This window comes from Gigantopelta aegis, chromosome 10, assembly GCF_016097555.1.
Source record: "Gigantopelta aegis isolate Gae_Host chromosome 10, Gae_host_genome, whole genome shotgun sequence".
NCBI lineage: Eukaryota > Metazoa > Mollusca > Gastropoda > Neomphalida > Peltospiridae > Gigantopelta > Gigantopelta aegis.
The window spans coordinates 11981142-12001976 of NC_054708.1; the positions used below are offsets into that span (position 1 = coordinate 11981142).

Sequence of the window (20835 nt, forward strand, 5' to 3'; positions counted from 1 at the left end):
TGATGCAATAACGGTCCCAGGATTACTGCAATAAACACTTGAACACATTGCTATAAGCACTACGATGAGTCTTGTTGCGCGAGATGTCAACATTGTACATCGCCTGTTTTAGTAACCGTGTTTACTTTTTTCTTCTTTTAATATTAGTTTTTAACCAACATAAAACATTATACTTTGTTATCTGTGCAATTATAATTGTTTCTGGTAAAATATTAAAGGTTTGTGGAACATTTTATGATGAGATTTTCTAGATTTTTTTGGTTTTCGTATGCAATTAACCGATGTTTGTCTTTATAAAGCTATTCAAATATGCGACATAATTTGTAATGATTTAATGCTAAATGGTTCTGTGCAGCCAAATAATATGCAATTGTACCACGCTTTGGTGTTGGTCCCTTTGATTTTACCCGTGATGTATCCCATAGTTAGACCACAGGCGTGTCTAACCTAAATTTTAGCCATTGCTGAATGGATGAAGAAAGTTACATCTACAGGTCACATATAGTTCAGCAGGAAGTAAATTAGAACATTGATTTAAAAAGTAACACTTTCACTAACATTTGTAATAAAGTTACAATATAAATCTGTAAATATAAAATAATTACTTTCTTAAAACAACAACATACAAAAATTAAATATTAAATAGTTTCACTTCATTTTCCATTACATTACTTTATCAGTTGCAAAATTAGCCCGAGTACTTTGACTGTAAGAGAGCTAGACGGACATTTGGACATAAATACGCTCTCATTACAGTCAGAGACCAAGCTATGTAAACTTTTAGCAGAGTGGAAATCTTTGACTACTTTTTGGTGGTCGGCGATTGCCAACAAATTACATAGCTTGGTCTCCGACTGTAATGAGAGCGTATTTATGTTCAAATGTCCGTCTAGCTCTCTTACAGTCAGAGTACTTGGGCTATTGCAAAATTTAAAAAGGACACCTGTATTGAGGGGGTTAGCATCGTTAAAAAGGAAGCCTATAGCAAGAGGTCATGGCAAACCACCCATTTTTCCATGTTACACTGTTCAGAAGGCTTTAAATGTATTTGAACACCTAAAATTCAAAATTTTCTCGGGGAAGCATTCCCGGGCCCAGAAATACATGTATTTTGATCCACAGACATTCGCCCCAACCCCGACCCCATTTTCAAATACACTCCATGGGCCCTGCGTAAGTCTTGAAAAATAATCCCCACCCACAATTACCTGTTAAAATATATATATTTGTCTGTTATAATTATATACATGACTCAAAGACAGTGTGGGTGCCCTCCCCACATATGAGTATCCCTCAGTATAAAATCATGGCCAAGCTAGTGCCAAAATTCACCAGCATATCTGCATGGTAATTATCAAGCTGAGCAAGATGTTACGTTCTCCACAAAAAAACTAAACACCACAAACAAACCCCCTCCCCAGTAAATGCATTGTATTCACCTGCTAAAAATTGGGGAGGGGGGGTTCCCGGGGCATTTAAAATTTCGAGGAGGGGTTATGCAGTGCTCTCTCCTTGTATGCCTATCCGTGCCTGTAATGTCAGGCCTATTCCCGACATGTTTCCCCGTATAGGCTAATCGAAGCAAGCAATCCAAGGCGGACCCAATAAATTGCAAAAACCGACACATTTGCTACGTCCAATTCGGACTACGAAGCAAGGAGAAATGTACCTGCTAAAATTAAATTTTAAAACTTCTTTGCGACCATGGTGATATCATGGGGGCATGGTACAAGGTAGTTATCTCATCCATCACTCGAGATTCGTTTAGTTAGACCACAGTTATTGCGGCCGTTGAGTGACGGCCGCAAAAACCGTGGTCTAACTAGACAAATCTCTCGGAAAAGGATGATGTAACTATAACATAACCTATTTATGCTATAAACCGATATGCAATAAAGTGGAATCGACTCTACTGTAAATAATAAAATAGTAGCGATCTTAAAATTTAGCAAAATCCAAATAAGTGACATATTAGCGACATAGAACTTTTAGTGAGGTCATCATATCAGAAACTAGAAAAAGAATAAGCTTAAGTTGTAGAAGTGGTATATGAGCATGTTAAAAACATTACCTACCTTAAGTTGTAGAATCAGCTGAAATAATGTTTTTGAAGAATCTTTACATTATGCAGCTTACATACATCTTGAATTTAGTAGAAAATTGCAGTAATGTGCCTGCTAACTAACTATTGTTGTTTGCTATCCTTTTGGTTTAATCAATAGTATGTAACCATTATTCAAAACAATTGCACAAACGGTGTTTTTTACAACAGTCTTTTGTACGTCTCGTTACATTTAACGTCTTGAAATATTAGCGTCTTGTATGACCTCGCTAAATTTGCTAACATTTTATGCTTGTTAACATTTCCTGATTTATAGCATGTCCATGCCGTTTTGATTCAGAAAGTAAGTGCAGATGTGTGTTATTGTGTTGAAATGTCGTATGCAGATATCGATGAACAATCATTATGGCCAGATGTCGTATGCTCTACGTTGGTTTCGGATATCCCCAGATGTTGTATGCTCTCCAGTGGTTTCGGAAATCCCCAGATGTTGTATGCTCTCCGGTGGTTTCGGATATCCCCAGATGTTGTATGCTCTCCGGTGGTTTCGGATATCCCCAGATGTTGTATGCTCTCCGGTGGTTTCGGATATCCCCAGATGTTGTATGCTCTCCGGTGGTTTCGGATATCCCCAGATGTTGTATGCTCTCTGGTGGTTTCGGATACCCCAGATGTTGTATGCTCTCCGGTGGTTTCGGATATCCCGATGTTGTGTGCTCTCCGGTGGTTTCGGATATCCCCAGATGTTGTATGCTCTCCGGTGGTTTCGGATATCCCCAGATGTTGTATGCTCTCCAGTGGTTTCGGATATCCCGATGTTGTATGCTCTCCGGTGGTTTCGGATATCCCCAGATGTTGTATGCTCTCCAGTGGTTTCGGATATCCCCAGATGTTGTATGCTCTCCGGTGGTTTCGGATATCGATGAACAGTCATCATGCCCAGATGTTGTATGCTCTCCGTTTGTTTCTTACAGTTTGGCGGGGATGGGGTGTTGCTAGGATAGACCAATCCTGTGTAAATGACATAACTCATGATCTACTACTACAAGGATGGTCATTGCATGGTGGGGCCAATAACATTTAGTCAATCAACTGACAAGCCTATATATGTACAAGAAATAAAAAGAACAAAAGAAACATCTGGCAAACTAACTGATACTAATTCCTTCTTGAAGCATTGCAATGTCTTTCTCATGGTCATCTGGGGTCAATTTAAGTGTGGCATGGTCAAAAGGAATGTTATGGATGTTGACCGACCTCGAGTTGGTAGTGTTATGGTTAAGCCATTGAACATAAGGCTGGTAGGTACAGGGTTCGCAGCCCAGTACCGGCTCCCATCCATAGTGAGCTTTAACGACTCAATGAGTAGGTATAAGCTAAATCACTACACCCTCTTCTCTCTCACTAATCACTAACAACTAACCCACTGTCCTGGACAGACAGCCCAGATAGCCGAGGTGTGTCCAGGACTATATCACACTGTCCTGGACAGACAACCCAGATGCCGAGGTGTGTGCCCAGAACTATATCACACTGTCCTGGACAGACAGCCCAGATAGCCCTGGACAGACAGCCCAGATAGCCCAGGTGTGTGCCCAGAACTGTATCACACTGTCCTGGACAGACAGCCCAGGTAGCCCAGGTGTGTGCCCAGGACTATATCACTGTCCTGGACAGACAGCCCAGATACCCGAGATGTGTGCCCAGAACTATATCACACTGTCCTGGACAGACAGCCCAGATGGCCGAGGTGTGTGCCCAGGACTATATCACACTGTCCTGGACAGACAGCCCAGATGGCCGAGGTGTGTGCCCAGGACTATATCACACTGTCCTGGACAGACAGCCCAGATGGCCGAGGTGTGTGCCCAGGACTATATCACACTGTCCTGGAGAGACAGCCCAGATAGCCGAGGTGTGTGCCCAGGACTATATCACACTGTCCTGGAGAGACAGCCCAGATAGCCGAGGTGTGTACCCAAGACTATATCACCCTGTCCTGGACAGACAGTCCAGATAGCTAAGGTGTGTGCCCAGGACAGCATGATTGAACCTTAATTGGATATAAGCACAAAAATAAGTTCAAATGAAAAGAAATATGGATGTTAATTTTTATTTTTTAAACAGTGTAGAAATCATGCATTCAGAGCTTTAGATCTTACTAATTTGGGCACAACAGGGACTGCAGGATCGAAGGTAATTTTAGCCCAGTGCTGTCATCAACAGCTACCGTAGAGTTGTCAATATTCAGAAATGCATTTCAAGTTATTTTAATCGACTGTAATTAATCTTTACATTCTGAGGTGAAATAACAGGGATCGATCCCAGACTGATCGCACATCAAGCTTTACAACTGGACTACATCCCGCCCAATGAGAAAACTGGCTACCTCAATGCAATAGGCTACTCTTTGAAGTAGCAGCAAAGGATATTTTATATATGTGCACCATCCCATAGACAGGATAGTATATACCATGGCCCTTGCTACACACGTTGAAGAGCACAGGCGGGAACAATTGTTGGAAAAAGTCATTTCTTACACACCCATTGGTGAGAACATCATTCGTTATTTTTGATAACACATATTTGTTTACACATGTACGTGTGTTAACAATTTCAAGACATACAACTGGCTGTTCTGAGAGGTCATGACCCAGTAACCAAAGCGATCGAAAGTGGAGTGACGTCACTTTACATTCTGACTCTGGTGGAAATGAAATGGGGTGACGTCACTTTACACTTCATATGCCATGACCCAGTTAGGCTACGTTCTGTAACAACATAATTTAGTTCATTATATTGTTTACATTTTAATTTTTTCGAGGTATGTAAGAAATAGAATACTACATTCGTGTCCGTTTGATACCATTTATCTTACAACTCGTTGTTTAAAAACATATCCAACGAGCTTTCGCTCGTTGGATACGTTTTTAAACAACTCGTTGTAAGATAAATGATATCAAACGGAAACTCATGTATTATTCTCTATGTCTGTCTGTTCAAGTTAGATTTGAATAAAATTAAACTGGTAGGTACATGTAAATAATGTTTTTAAATTGAATATACTGATGACAATTAGATTTTGCACTTTTGCCACAGACAGGACAGGACAGCACATACCACAGTCTTTGATATACCAGTCGTGGAGTACTATAGTTGGGCACAGAAAAAAAACAATCATCGAATGGGTAGATCTACCAAGGAAGTTCGATCCTGCAACCAATTTGAAACCATTCAGGCAAATGCTCTACCGAATGAGCTTTTCCACACAGGACAGCACATACCACAGCCTTTACTATACCAGTCATAGGATACTGGTTGAGGGTGAAAAGAAAATTTTAAAATGCATCTATACTGAGGATTCTTATATAATTCTTGCAGATGGAAGATCACCTGGCAACAAGCTCAGTCACCTTTTAAAGGATTTAAGAGTTAAAGGTAATTTAGAAAATTAGAAACAATTTTTTTCTAATATCATTCATACTTACCTAGTGCTAGCACAACTATACTATACGACCCCGAGTCGTAACCTCCACTGCAGAATTGTCTCCCCTTGCCAGATGTACATCCATATCCAGCAAGGGGAGACAATTCTGCCATGGAGGTTATGACTCAGGGTCGTATAGCATAGTTGTTGTGCTAGCACAGTAAGCTGAATAAGACTATACATAAATTTTAACCTTAATTAAAGTGCAGACAGGTCATTGAACAAACACATATTTTTCTATTCATTTCCAAACATTAATGAAATTTTAAAAGAACCTGATCTAGGCCTGAATTCACTACATGTAGGTAGTACTAAACCAAATAACTTCCGGCTGGGTCAAAGTTTGAGGTGCAACAAACTTTTGATAGAGAAGTTAACACCACAAGTCCTGTGGTTGGTGGTAAATGTGAGTGTGTTGGTTGTAAAAAAAAATAGTTTCCTGTGGGCAACATTTGTATGCAATTCTAGTACCACTGTGTCAACTAGCCTTAATTTTGTGCTTGAAACATGCATGGGGTTTCTGTAAAAAAAAGTACTCAAATTATTTGCGAAACTAGGAGTATTGTAAAATCATCTGGTTATACCGAAAATGAGCCATGAAGGTACCATTTTCTTCAGTTAATACTTTGAGGTAGGGGTTGTAGTACTGATATTTATGGGTCATAGTTTGGTTGACATATTGCATCTAGTGTTTTTAAACACAAACGTTAACATGGTCGCGTACTGGATTTTATTTGGTATAGTACAACCTATACATTACTGTGAGATAATCAATGAAATGTGCTCCCTTTGCTGACTGTAACATACTGCAAGTACTGTAAGGCTAAATGCACAATTTAATAATATAGGTATATACATACCAGTACACAACGGTAACACATGGTTTTATTTCATTCTGGTCTTTGTCACTATGTGGGGTGGGACATAGCCCAGTGGTAAAGCGCTCGTCGATGCGTGGTCGGTCTGGGATTGATCCCTCTCGGTGGACCCATTGGGCTATTTCTCGCTCCAGCCAGTGCACCACGACTGGTACATTAAAGGCCATGGCATGTGCTAGCCTGTCTGTGGGATGGTGCATATAAAAGATCCCTTGCTGCTAATCGAAAAGAGTAGCCCATGAAGTGGCGACAGCGAGGTTCCTCCTTCAATATCTGTGTGGTCCTTAACCATATATCAGACGCCATATAACCGTAAATACAATGTGTTGAGTGTGTCGTTAAATAAGACATTTCCTTGTGATTATGTGTGACCATGCATGCCTTGTTTTCAACTTTCAGTTGTGCTTTCAGATTTTACTTTTGGCGGGAAGCACACATTGATAAATGCCCCTTTAATCCAATTACATGTATATGGATAAAAAATATTAATACTGACAGTCACAATTGGCTCTAGTTATAAAAATGTGTGCTAATCTCATATTGTCATTGCATAAATATCAATACTTTGCTTCCAAACTGGAAAGAATAAAGATGCTTTATGGATGGTGTTGGATGTATACTATAACACACCACAGTAGCATGGTAATTGTTACATATTCAGTAATTGTTTTACATTTTTTAATCAACCATATAAAATTAAAATTGCATCTCAGTAATATTGACCGGCCTCGGTGGCGTTGTGGCAGGCCATCGGTCTACAGGCTGGTAGGTACTGGGTTCGGATCCCAGTCGAGGCATGGGATTTTTAATCGAGATACCGACTCCAAACCCTGAGTGAGTGCTCCGCAAGGCTCAATGGGTAGGTGTAAACCACTTGCACCGACCAGTGATCCATAACTGGTTCAACAAAGGCCATGGTTTGTGCTATCCTGCCTGTGGGAAGCGCAAATAAAAGATCCCTTGCTGCCTGTCGTAAAAGGAGTAGCCTATGTGGCGACAGCGGGTTTCCTCTAAAAACAGTGTCAGAATGACCATATGTTTGACGTCCAATAGCCGATGATAAGATAAAAAATCAATGTGCTCTAGCGGCGTCGTTAAATAAAACAAACTTTACTTTTTTACTCAGTAATATTTTACAACCATTTACAGTGTTTCTGTCATAAAGAAATGTTTGGGTATGGTGCTATAGAATTGAATGCAACCACATTCAACAGTGGGTATAGGGGGCCTCTCACAGAAAGAAAATGGGTTAAGTTTAGGGTTAGGGTTAAAAAACAATCATAGAGTAATGATAAGAGTAATTAATTTTGTCAAAAAGTTAACTTAAAAAATAAAATCTGCAAAAACATTTGGGTATGGCGCCATACCCATTTTACCCTCTAGCAGAAACCCTGCATTTAGCAGAAGTGGAGATTAAAAAATGTAATATTTTGGTGTCTTGACTTATACAAGTAACACATATGTAAAAACTGTGGATAAAAGTTGGCTTGAAATATAAATATTTCTTTTATATATTATGTCAATTAACACAGAACATGTCGGAGATTATTTCTGTATAAAGATTTATATTTCTACTGAGTAGTCTCTTATAAAACATTTATGCTGATAAATGTGTGCTGCATTCACGGTTGATGCATTAGTTGCATTACATGTGACTAAAACACATTTACTGAAAAAGGATTAATGTAATATTTGACACTACAGATAATAACCTTTCAAATGATACCAAACTTGTCTCAATTGAATGAGGTTTTAAAAATGACCTATTGGTTTACCTGACCATGGAATTGCCCATTTTCTAATGACATGAAATAGCAGTCATTATAATAGATAAATATCCTTAGTTGTTTCTCTTTTTTTTTCCAGCTGATGAAATATAATGTGTCAACTAATTATTGCACTGATATATCGGATGCATTTTTCGCATTAATATCTTGCTCGCATTCAAAAAAAGAAAACGTTTGTTTGGTTTAATGACACCACTAGAGTACATTGATTAATTGGCTATTGGATGTCAAACATTTGGTAATTTTGACATATTGTCTTAGAGAGGAAACCTGCTACATTTTTCCGTAATTAGTAGCATGGGATCTTTTTTATGCACCATCACACAGACAGGATAGTACATACCATGGCCTTTGATATACCAGTCATGGTGCATTGGCTGGGACGAGAAATAGCCTTATGAGCCCACAGACAGGGATTGATCCCAGACCGACCGAGCATCAATCGAGCACTTTACCACTGAGCGACGTCACTCCCCCTGCTGGCATTCATTTCTTGATTTATAGTATTGTTGCTGCTTTTAAGTGGTTAACTTCCTCCTTTCTAGGGGCGGGACATAGCGCAGCGGTAAAGCGCTCACTCGATGCGCGGCTGGTTTGGGATCGATCCCCATTGGTGAGCCCATTCAGCTATTTCTTGTTCCAGCCAGTGTATCACGACTGGTATATTAAAGGCCGTGGTATGTACTACCCTGTCTGTGGGATGGTGCATATAACAGATGTAACAGATGCCTTGCTGCTAATCGGAAAGAGTAGCCCATGAAGTGGCGACAGCGGGTTTCCTCTCTCAATCTGTGTGGTCCTTAACCATGTATCTAACGCCATTTAACCATAAATAAAATGTGTTGAGTGCGTTGTTAAATAAAACATTTCCTTCCTTCCTTCCTCCTTTCTAAGAACCTGCCCTGTGATATAGTGTGACAGTTCTTAAATTAAATTATTAACTTATTTTTTAATTATCCTCTTTATGTATTTTCACCTATTGTGTGTGTTATGTTAACTGATAGTGTACTGTCCATTTTATATTTAATTCCTGTGTGTGTGTAACATGTGCTCTCTTGATAAAAGGAAATTCTTTGTTAAGCTAATAAAATATATTATTATACACACCAGTGTAAGATATTACTCATGTCATAACAATTACTCAATATCTAACTAGTTTAGGCTAATATTGACATGTGCAGACTGACGTGGGTTTTTAAATTTGAATAACGTCAGTATTTGAATAACGTCAGTATTTGAATGACATCACTTTGCATCTCCCTGCAATAAAATAAACTGAGTGCATGCATAACGCATCCTTTTTCAGAACGTAGAAAACATTACGTGCAATATTGCTGTTAAAAATATTTTGAGATTATATTAACATAACTAAATGTGTTTGTACCAAATAGTGTAATTTAAAAGTGGCATGAAATTCTGATAAGATAGGCTGTTATATGAATGCTAGAAATTTCCACATGGAAATGCAATATCATCTCACTGTAATTCATAGGTGTGAAACGTCATTGTAGTAAAATGCCCAATTAAACTGCCGTTATCAGCTGTATAAACAACCCATAACCAGTAAGTTGACGCTACTAATTGTTAGTCAGCCTACTCAAGGTGCTTGCAGTATGTAAAATCAATGTAATACCAGTAATGCATAATGACACCACTAGGGCACATTGATTAATTAATGATCGGCTATTAGAAAAAAAGAAAGAAAGAAATGTTTTATTTAACGATGCACTCATTTTTAATTATGATTATATGGCGTCAGACATATGTTAAAGACCACACATATATTGAGAGACGAAACCCGCTGTCGCCACTACATGGGCTACTCTTTCCAATTAGCAGCAAGGGATCTTTTATATGCACCATCCCACAGATAGAATAGCACATACCACGGCCTTTGATATACCAGTCGTGGTGCACTGGCTGTGACAAGAAATAGCCCAATGGGCCCACGGACGGGGATCGACCCCAGACCGACCGCGCATCGAGCGAGTGCTGTACCACTGGGCTACGTCCCGCCCCTGGCTATTAGATGTCAAACAGATGGTAATTCTGACACATAGTCACCAGAGGAAACCCGCTACATTTTTTCTACTGCAGCAAGGGATTTGTTATATGCATTTTTCCACAGACAGGAAAGCATACATAATGGCATTTGACCAGTTGTGGTGCACTGGTTGGAACGGGAAAAAACCCAATCAGGTGAATGAATCCACCGAGGTGGTTTGATCCTTCGACACAAGCACCTCAAGTGAGCACTCAACCAACTGAGCTAATTCCCGCCCCAAGACTGGATGGATGACAAAAAGTAATTTTCTGTGCAACACAAAATCCATGATATCGATTTATTTAGCCAACATTCTTACTAACAAATAATGTACACATCTTCTAATGAACAGAGGGCAGTTTTCCATAATTGTGTTAAAAACGGACACAATCACAGAATTCAGTAACCAAACCAGAATTCTTTATTTCTGCATTTAAAAACAAATTAAAATTCAATTACAAAAGTTTTGTTCATGAAATTTTAAAGTTTGTTTTGTTTAACGACACCACTAGAGCACACTGATTTATTAATTATCGGCTGTTGGATGTCAAACATATATGGTAATTTTGACACAGTCATAGAGAGGACACCCACTACATTTTTCTATTAGTAGAAAGGGATCTTTTATATGCACCATCCCACAGACAGGATAGCACATACCACAGCCTTTGAATAATACCAGTCATGGTGCACTGGCTGGAATGGAAGGTAGGAAATGTTTTATTTAACGATGCACTCAACACATTTTATTTAAGGTTATATGGCATCGGACATATGGTTATTAGAGGCACTGATTTTCCGCGTTCGTGGAATCGTGGACGGAATCGCGGAAATACCTATCTGAAAGGGAATTCCCGATTTTTTTCCAAAACATTATTTAACTTTAAATAGCACATTTGATTAATTAAAATTTATTTTTTGAACTAGAAACTATGGACACCGACATCTGCCTGTGCTACGCTACGACACTAGTACCTTTGTATGTTACGCCAAATGTTTAAGGTCTCACTACACAGATGACATCTGCCATTGAAACCCATGTTAAACTGCCCAACTTCAAGCGAAGAGTGCCCATAGAATGGGTTCTCGTTGGCACTAACAACATACACCATTGCGAACATACATTATATAAGCATTTATATTCACTCCAAAATTGTGAACATTTCCGTCTCAGTTTTTAGCTATATAACCGCATCTGGCTGTAGTACTGGTCCGAACAGGTGGTTAATTAACCAATTCACTCCGGCTGTCACTTGCGCTATATACCCATGTCCCAAAAGGTCGATGCACAATATTACAAAATAACATGGGCAAAATACAGCCAGAAGGCTTACCATTAAACATACATATTATTTTAATTCTTCACCATTTCCTAGAGGTGAATATGTGAACCATAACATGTGCCACAATTAGGAACTATAGTGGACCGTGATGAATGAACTCTCACCCGGAAGTGATCTGTGTAGTGAGACCTAATGCAGAGTATCTAGACGTTTTACCAGTCGTGTTTTCTTCGCTTATTCCCGGTGATTTAACGGGGAAAACCGAACATTGTGAGCTAAAATTGTCCGATAGTTACTCAAGTGAAAGATATGTTTGCTTATTAATTTTTAACATTTGCGGCATTGCCATATTTCCGATCTCACAAAGGAATGCAGTAATTGCATATTGTATGCCAGGCTTTGTTCAAAATAAATTATACAAAGGAAGTGGTTTATAGTGTGATTGTTTGTAATTATTTTCCCGATCATATCGTAAAGAAAACCGAAAATGTCCGAAGTCTGTGTTGTGGCGTATTCACAAGTTAAATTCCCGTGTTTTGCCTCATTGCATATTTATTTATTTTATACCAGCAATTAATTGTGGTGTGTGTGTGTATGTGTGTGTGTGTATGTGTGTGTGTGTGTGTGTGTGTGTGTGTGTGTGGGTGGGTGTGAGTGAAACAAAAACAGAATTTGTTTAATACTGAAACGGAAAAAAACTGAATTTGTAACATTATGAAACGGAAAAGGGAAAAATCTGAAACGAAAAATCAGTGCCTCTAGGTTATGGATCACAGATATTAAGGGAGGAAACCCGCTGTCACCACTTCATGGGCTACTCTTTTCGATTAGCAGCAAGGTATCTTTGATATGCACCATCCCATAGACAGGGTAGCACATATCACGGCCTTTGATATACCAGTTGTGGTGCACTAGAGTAAAAAATAGCCCAATGGGCCCACTGACAGGGATCAATCCCAAACAGATCGCGCATCAAGAAAGCGCTTTACTACTGGGCTGTCTGGAATGAGAAATAGCTCAATGGGCCCACCAACGGGGATCAATCCTAGATTGACCACACATCAGGCATGCACTTTTGTTCATGAATTTCTCATTGCTGCATATTTTTTGGTCCGCATCCAAAATTGTAATACGAGGATCAAGAATCATTCTAAAACAGTTGTTTCACATGTATTAATCAATAAATCAATAATAGATGTAGTGGTTTTGTAAGCTGGCTGTACATGGTGTAGCATACTATTTAAAAAAATGCTCGTCAGGGTAGTTGATACTTGTTTGCTGTACATGTTGAACATGATAATTGAACTTCTGCCATTTAAAAGCAAAGCTGTTAAAGCAATTTTAACTTGTAATAACAATATATGGCTAAGCATTTGATGTTAATGTTGATTGCACAACAATTAATTTCTACTTCAATCCATTTCAATGATGTTATTTAAATAGTGTTTGTATCATTAACTGTAAGTCTTAACTGAATCAACCCACCTATTTAAAACGTACCGGTAATTTACATTTATACTTACATGTATGAGAATTTCAGTTCTTTTGTATAATATCATATTACTACATGACATTAATCAAAAAACTTAAACCAAACCTCGACATGAACAAAAAATTATGTGAGTGGTTAATGGCCATCCCAACTTAAATTATGTGGAAGGAAGGAAATATTTTATTTAACGACGCACTCAACACATTTTATTTACGGTTATATATATGGTGTTGGACATATGGTTATGGACCACAGAGATATTGAGAAAGGAAACCTGCTGTCGACACTTCATGGGCTACTCTTTTCGATTAGCAGCAAGGGATCTTTTATATGCACCATCCCACAGACATGATAGTACATACCACGGCCTTTGTTACACCAGTTGTGGAACGAGAAATAGCCCAATGGGTCCACCAACGGGGATCGATCCTAGATGGACCGCACATCAAACACGAACGCTTTACCACTGGGCTACGTCCCGCCCCTTAGATTATGGGGAGGCATATTTAAGATATTACCATATTGTAACCGAATAAATTTATATACTAAGGGGAGCTAAAAATGAATCTCCTTGATCTTGTCTCGGGAGAGTGATGGGGAGTGAGAGTGATAGCTCCCTTTAAATGCCGAGGTTTGTAAAACCATTTATAATTTGCCAAAATCGAAAAAGACATTTGCCAAAATAAAAACATAAAAAATATCCCCTCTACCAAGTAGGAGTGTAATGATATACTCGAATATTTGGTGCACCAAACAGCGATTTACATCGTAGTTACATTCGTATTCATCACTAGCTGAACCGAATACACAAATACATATATGTAATGCTAACTGTACAATTTTTTTTATAATGTCCAGACTGGCTTTGTAGTAGATCAAGAAAAAAAACAATCTTTCTTTCGGCAAAACCTTTTCACTTTTGTATTCATGGACGTAAATACATATTCGTATTCGTCACCTTATATTTGTGCTATGTATCATATTCGCCAACATAAGTATTCATTGCACCCCTTTACCAATGGCAATAATGTTTATCCAGCAGGATGAAATTGCCATCAGTATATCCGCTGACCTAAGACCTTTCTTGTACAAACTACAGCCCATGAAAAAGGTTGCTTCTTATTTGATCATTCCACTGAGAGACAGCTATGAAGCTAGACGTGTCGACGTGCACTCTGAACTTGCCCTCCCCCCACCTGGGGGGACTTATGGCAAGCTTTGGAATGTTGTTTGAGTTCCGCGTTGCGTATACCGGGTCGCGGGCGACCATGACTTTGGTGTACGGGGACGCGGACTCCAATAAGAAGAGGAGAGGAAGAGGAGGATGGAGGAAGGAACACGCTGCAAGGGCGGCTCAGTAGTAACCAAAGCTGGCAGCCAGTGGCAGTTCCTTCTACGAGATGGACAGTTCAACAATCCACAGGATCGTCAAGACGACTTGCGGCGCCGGTTACCGCGTGGTCATCAGAGATCTGCTCTCTAAGAAGCAACTCATCCCATTGCTGACTGCAACTCTGGACATCAGCTCGCCGTAGTCGCCAACCTCTCCCCTAACGGCTTTAACAAGGCCACTCGTGTGGACATATAGATCGGACTTTAAACTTTTAGACCTTCGTTAAAAATTTTATGTCGAAATTACCCTTTTTTTAAATATATTATTAAATAGTCCGATCCTCTCTTCTTTCTCTTATTTATTTTTGGACTGTCTTACAAAAATGCTCCAAATTATATAAATATTCGGCCGAGCAGTCAATTCATTTTATTTTTGGCTTGTAAATTATTTTTTTTAATCCTACTAATTTCTTTTACTAATTGCTAATTTCAAAATTCTGTCCATTCACCCCACCCCCACCCCCCTTAAACTAGTTATCTATCTATCTAATTTCTTTTTGACCACCCAATCTAATCTAGCAACCAAATTTAATGAGTAGATTTTATTGTTATTAATTATATTAATTAGAGATGCGTATCAAAATTTTAAAGGCCCACTATTTAATTTTTGGATATAAATTTCTAAATTGTCCCCTTAATTTTTTCTGTTCCGGAGCAAGTCACTGGCTATCCAGAGACAGGCCCCGGGACGGACATGCTCGAAACTCTAGTGGTATATGAGCATGTAAAAATTATTCGCATTCTCGCACTCTTATTTGATGACCAGTGACCTTCCAGGCTGTAATACTGCTGCTATAATATAAAGGGTTACAAAAGCAAGAGTTACCAAAATTCTGCCTGTAGCATTTAAACCTATTAAACCTGGGGACTTACAGACCTTGCTTTTTAAGGTGCGCGGGTGCGATCGCGCTCGTACAGTGCACGTAATTTCAATCTGACGTGTGTGAAAAACAGTGCATGTTACACTCACTTCAGGGCCCCATTCCACAAAGCGATCTTAGCGCTAAGATCACCTTAAGTACATATGGTAGTTAGCCTTCAGACTGCTTCGTGGAACGCGGCCCAAGATAAGAATTGTGTGTTGTAACTGACTTACTTGAAATGGGTGAGGCATGAAACTGGTACACACTCCGTCAGGACAACAACACATTAGATGAGCTGCTTTATACACATGTGGTAAATTGCTTCATAACGTAATTTCCTGTTGCAAAATAAAATTTTCATATTTTAGTAGAAGTTTGGCAAAAACACTGAGCCATGTCATTCATGGTAATGATGTATCCAGTATTTTATATTGGGGAAGGGGAAGGGGAGACACAAATATAAAACATGATCAGGGAAAGAGGTGTGATTGGGGGGGGGGGGGGGGGGTTTATGCCACAACTGGGTTATGGGTTTTGCAAAATCAGAAATCTAGTCAATTCCACAAACTGTCTGCTAGACCTACATTGAAGAAGTAGGTTGTTTTTTTGTTGTTGTTTTTTTAAAGACAATTTAATGACAATTATAACTATTGAAGAGTTGAAATACCATACAAACATGAGCGTAAAAGTTATTTACTGTACATCTGTAAAGCTTAATACCACATATTATTGAAACCACTGTCTTCAACACATTTTATTTACGGTTATATGGCGTCAGACATATGGTTAAGGACCACACAGATATTGAGAAAGGAAACCTGCTGTCGCCACTTCACGGGCTACTCTTGTCAATTAACAGCAAGGTATCTTTTATATGCACCATCTCACAGACAGGGTAGTACATTTGATATGCCAGGTTATCGGACATCTAAATAAAATATGTACGAGCCATGAATAGGAGGGATTGAATATCACACGCAAAGAGCGTATGGGAGGGAAGGGGTTCATGACATAAAAAATGTACCAGTGTAACCCGTCCGGATTAGGGTAAAATAAAAAATAAGTTTGTTTAAAAAGTTAAATAACTGTATTTCGGTGTAGACCTGCACATGAGAGGGCAGGATGGGTAGTTATAAATGGTTCCTGTTTATTATATGCAATAATAAGAATATGTTTAAAAGGTAGGCTACTGTTTTAACGATACTCAGCCAATACTTTGAGGTACGTTTTCGCTAACAAAAATGGTTCATTTTTTGTTCTGGTTTCATTTTAACCTGATCCCATTGGCTAAATTTCAGCAAACCGTTTATATCTTACGTTTGATAGACTTTTTTTTACTTAACATGTGACCTTTTCGAGAACAGTCAAAATACTTCGCGAAAGTTTCCATCAGTTTCCATCATTCGCTGTCGCTGAACACAGTCTACTTCATAAATAATCGGACAATTAAAAAATATGAAGGCAATTAAGTTAACAAATTTCCTGCTGACTTACATTCATCATTCATTCTCCTATGAAACATGGAAAATATCACCATGAGCTGGCCCGGATTTCAGACTCCAAATGCCGGGAAATCGCTTCTCCGGACATCTACAAATCCAGACCCCTCCTCCGAATAAGGCACTTTTAGCACCCATGGCAGGGCTCGCCTGCCAGCTCCGCAATCACAAACTCATAACTACGTACCTAATTTTTTTTTTTCTGCCAGAAAAATATGTTTGACGCCATATAACCGTAAATAAAATGTGTTAAGCGCATTGTTAAATAAAACATTTCCTTCCTTCCATATAACAATAATCTAAAACATGATCATGGCTCATTAAACGTTCCTTTCCAGGGCAGGACAACAGTCACTTTTTGCACCTTGTTTTGGCTTTGTACACAAATATAACATATCCAATAATAATTTTTGTATATGATATATTTGACAAAAGGTACTTTTTATTTCTTTCATCTTTTAAAAAAAAAATATTTTGTCCAGAATTATGAGGAAAAAAACCCCATACCAACCTGTAAACAGCATTGTCTGCTGTTATAGGATTTTGACAGGGGTTGAGGTTAGTAGACCAATTTTTATTTTAATGTGGCGAAGCATTGTAATTATATTGCTAATTTTGAATTTGAATGACATCAGTATATATTCAAAAAAAAGTAAAAGTAAAGTTTGTTTTATTTAACGACGCCACTAGAGCACACTGATTTTTTATCTTATCATCGGCTATTGGACGTCAAACATATGGTCATTCTGACACACAGTTTTTTTAGAGGAAATTCGCTGTCACCAGAGGCTACTCTTTTATGACAGGCAGCAAGGGATCTTTTATTTGCACTTCCCACAGGCAGGATAGCACAAACCATGGCCTTTGTTAACCAGTTATGGATCACTGGTCGGTGCAAGTGGTTTACACCTACCCATTGACTTTGCGGAACACTCACTCAGGGTTTGGAGTCGGTATTTGGATTAAAAATCCAATGCCTCGACTGGGATCCGAACCTCAGTACCTACCAGCCTGTAGACCGATGGCCTACCACGACGCCACCGAGGCCGGTATATATATTCCAATGACGTCACTTTGCATTTCCTTACAATAACCATAAACTGGGTACCGGGTATATGACGTTTCCATTTTAAGAATGCTGGAAAAATTCCAATGCAAAATTGCTGTTGAAAATTTTTGGTTTCAATATTACTAATGTTTATCAATGTGTTTGAAGAAAATCATGTGATTAAAAAATTGTACCTTTTACAAAATATGGATTTCAAATGAAATTATGGTAAGATATGTTTATTTATTGTGTACGAAGCCAAGACAAGTGGATGAAAAGTTAGTCGTTAACCTTAGTCACGAACATGTTTCAATAGCCTAACGCTCATGCCAAGATGAATTTTTATGTTGGGCAAGTAATTATGTTAACTATATATGCCCGATGACAAGTGGCTAATGTAAGACCTAAAACTTATTTTAATTATGTTACAAATCTTGGAAAATCCTCTGGAAAAAGTTCGATTGTTCAAGCATTAACATAGCTTTTAGGAGAACTAACCCTAAATGCAGAAAGGATCAGAACTCTTGCCAATGCATTGGGACACCAAAATGGAAATTGTGTTGAAAACTTTGATAACAACTAAGTATTATTCCCCTTTTATTATCGACTGAGATCAGTAATGTCCGCCACTGAACGTTCAATTGAATTCGTACAAGTAATCGTTTTGATAATCTTCAAAGTTGGAAATATTGTCCCATATGCTTTACAGCTTATATAAAAATAAAGGATAGATACCGTGTGTGTGCAATCAAAATGTTTAATCGTTGAAAACATGGTTACCAGGTATATGAGGTGGGATACAGTTTAAAATTGTCATATTAAACATGGTTACCAGGTATATGAGGTGGGATACAGTTTAAAATTGTCATATTAAACATGGTTGCGGAATCTGCTCTGTGCAAATGAACGGTGACGTAAAGCAAGTGCTACTAACAAGTTTATAATTTCAGAGTTCACTCAAACAAACCATAAATATTACCAACTGTATTCAATTGTTTAAATCAACAAGTAGAGAAGACAGACAAAAGTACAATAAACAGTGGATACTACTGAACAGACATATAAATTCAGTACTAGCTGGGTAAGTGTTGTTATTAATTAACCTATTGCCAAAATTCTTTATTTACAAGTGCAATTAAACCAATTAGTACTTTCAAGATTATTACTTATGGAGCACTGTATTAAATTAAGTACAGTAACATAATTGGTTACCTTTGGCTTAAGAAGTATGGGCAAGTGGGAAAATATATGGGGCAAGTGAATATCTGATTAGCACTTGCCCTGTTGTGGCAAGTAATGTTTTTGAAAAAATTTGAACCGCTGCAGACTCATACAGATTGTGACTTGGATCAATTAATTTGCAGTTATTTATTAGAAATAAATGTAAACATTTATAAATATGGCACTTGAGTTATGATAAATATACATTTAATGAAAAAGGAACCTAAACATGTTTCATTTCGCTTGTCATAAAAAATAAAAATAGGTCTATATTTATTATTTATGGAATATTTATGAAAGAAAAACTATTTCGGTGTTCCGTTTCTAACGTTAATGGACGTGTAGTGTTTAGTGGGTCTAATTACTATACAGAAACATGTCATAGTATCGTAGGCAGCCTACTCTAACATACAATTATTACTAATAAATAAGGTATCATGACAGTCAGTACACACTAATATTACCAAGGCCCGTAACTGCCACTGGAAGTGTAAAAATTTGTCTCCTGTCTATGTCAGCGAAAACGGGACCAATCGTACAGAAAACTAAATGGTTTATATAATTAATCAGACATAAAACAATAAATTTATAAAATATATTATTAAACAGCAGCATCTTACCCTAAATGATATAAAATACATCATAACATGAAGAATGTCCAATGACTGGAACACTGAACGCCGATCTAGGTCATGTTCGATACATTACTAACATCGACCTACACCTTCACCTTTCGCCAACTATGAGGTCACAGGTATGATGTGGTCTGTTTATGTCGTTGCACTTATTAAAGATCTATTACATGTGTTTTACATTTTGAAATTTTTACATCTGTTCCAAAATATAGCTTCAAATTAATCGGTCCCGTGTATATAGCCTAATCTTGAAAAATTAATTAATAAACTCAGTGACTCACGAAGTAGGCTACCAGAAATTTATGTCACGTAGGCCTACATACGCTACATTTTCCCATACATTTTAGTAATAAGCAGGGTGTCTTTTATTCCACAAACAGGATAGCACATACCACGGCGGTTGATATAACAGTTATGGTGCATTGGCTGGAACGAGAAATAGCCCAATCATTGAATGGGCCCACCCAATAGGAATCGATCCTAGATCGACTAAAAACGAAGCCAATGGATTGTAACTCACTACTTATATTAAGATAATATGTAGGCCTAACTATAATCTATTTTATTTGTTTGCTTTGTTTTGTTTTTACTTTAATAAAATGTTTCGGCTATACCATAAATTAGCCTACAATATAGCCTAGATGCCTAGGCCTACATGTAGGCTACTATATAGTAAATATTTTGTTACAGGAATAGATATTGAAACTCGAGCACGGAAAATAAACACGCGTGCATTAATTTAGACTATGTAGCCTACACTGGGGAGTGAATTTTATAGGACTATGCCACAAATAACAGCTAGTATTTGAAGCATTAGAGAAAAGGCTTAGCCTATAATGATATCTCGTGGATCTGTTGAAACGTCTTTCATGAATATTTACAATTAGATGGATTCTCAAAATGTCTCAGTGACAAATGAAATGAAGATGGTGTAAACACCGCTAAACAATTTCGGGCTGTGTAAATTACGAGAACTGGGATATCGCAATAAATCGCCATGTTTGTAGGCCTATTTTATATTATAATGTATTATTTCCGGCAACGTCGATAAATGTTTTAGGAAAGCTTCAAACAAATTAAAGGAAAAAAAACCATGATACAAGTTGAAGATTACAAATTAAAGCTCTAAATATATATTATATAT

The 20835-nt window shown here is 38.0% G+C and overlaps 1 protein-coding gene across 1 annotated transcript in view; it reads right to left on the reverse strand.

The window, feature by feature from the left end:
• LOC121383129 (nuclear hormone receptor HR96-like) overlaps window positions 1–19791 on the reverse strand; it is a 151753-nt gene extending 131962 nt beyond the window's left edge. The window contains exons 1-2 of the mRNA XM_041512934.1: window positions 19677–19791; window positions 15522–15626 (exon numbers count right to left, since the gene is read on the reverse strand). The gene's annotated coding sequence lies outside the window, so the exon portion shown is untranslated. The remainder of the gene's footprint in view (window positions 1–15521; window positions 15627–19676) is intronic.
• Window positions 19792–20835: the final 1044 nt, after the last annotated feature.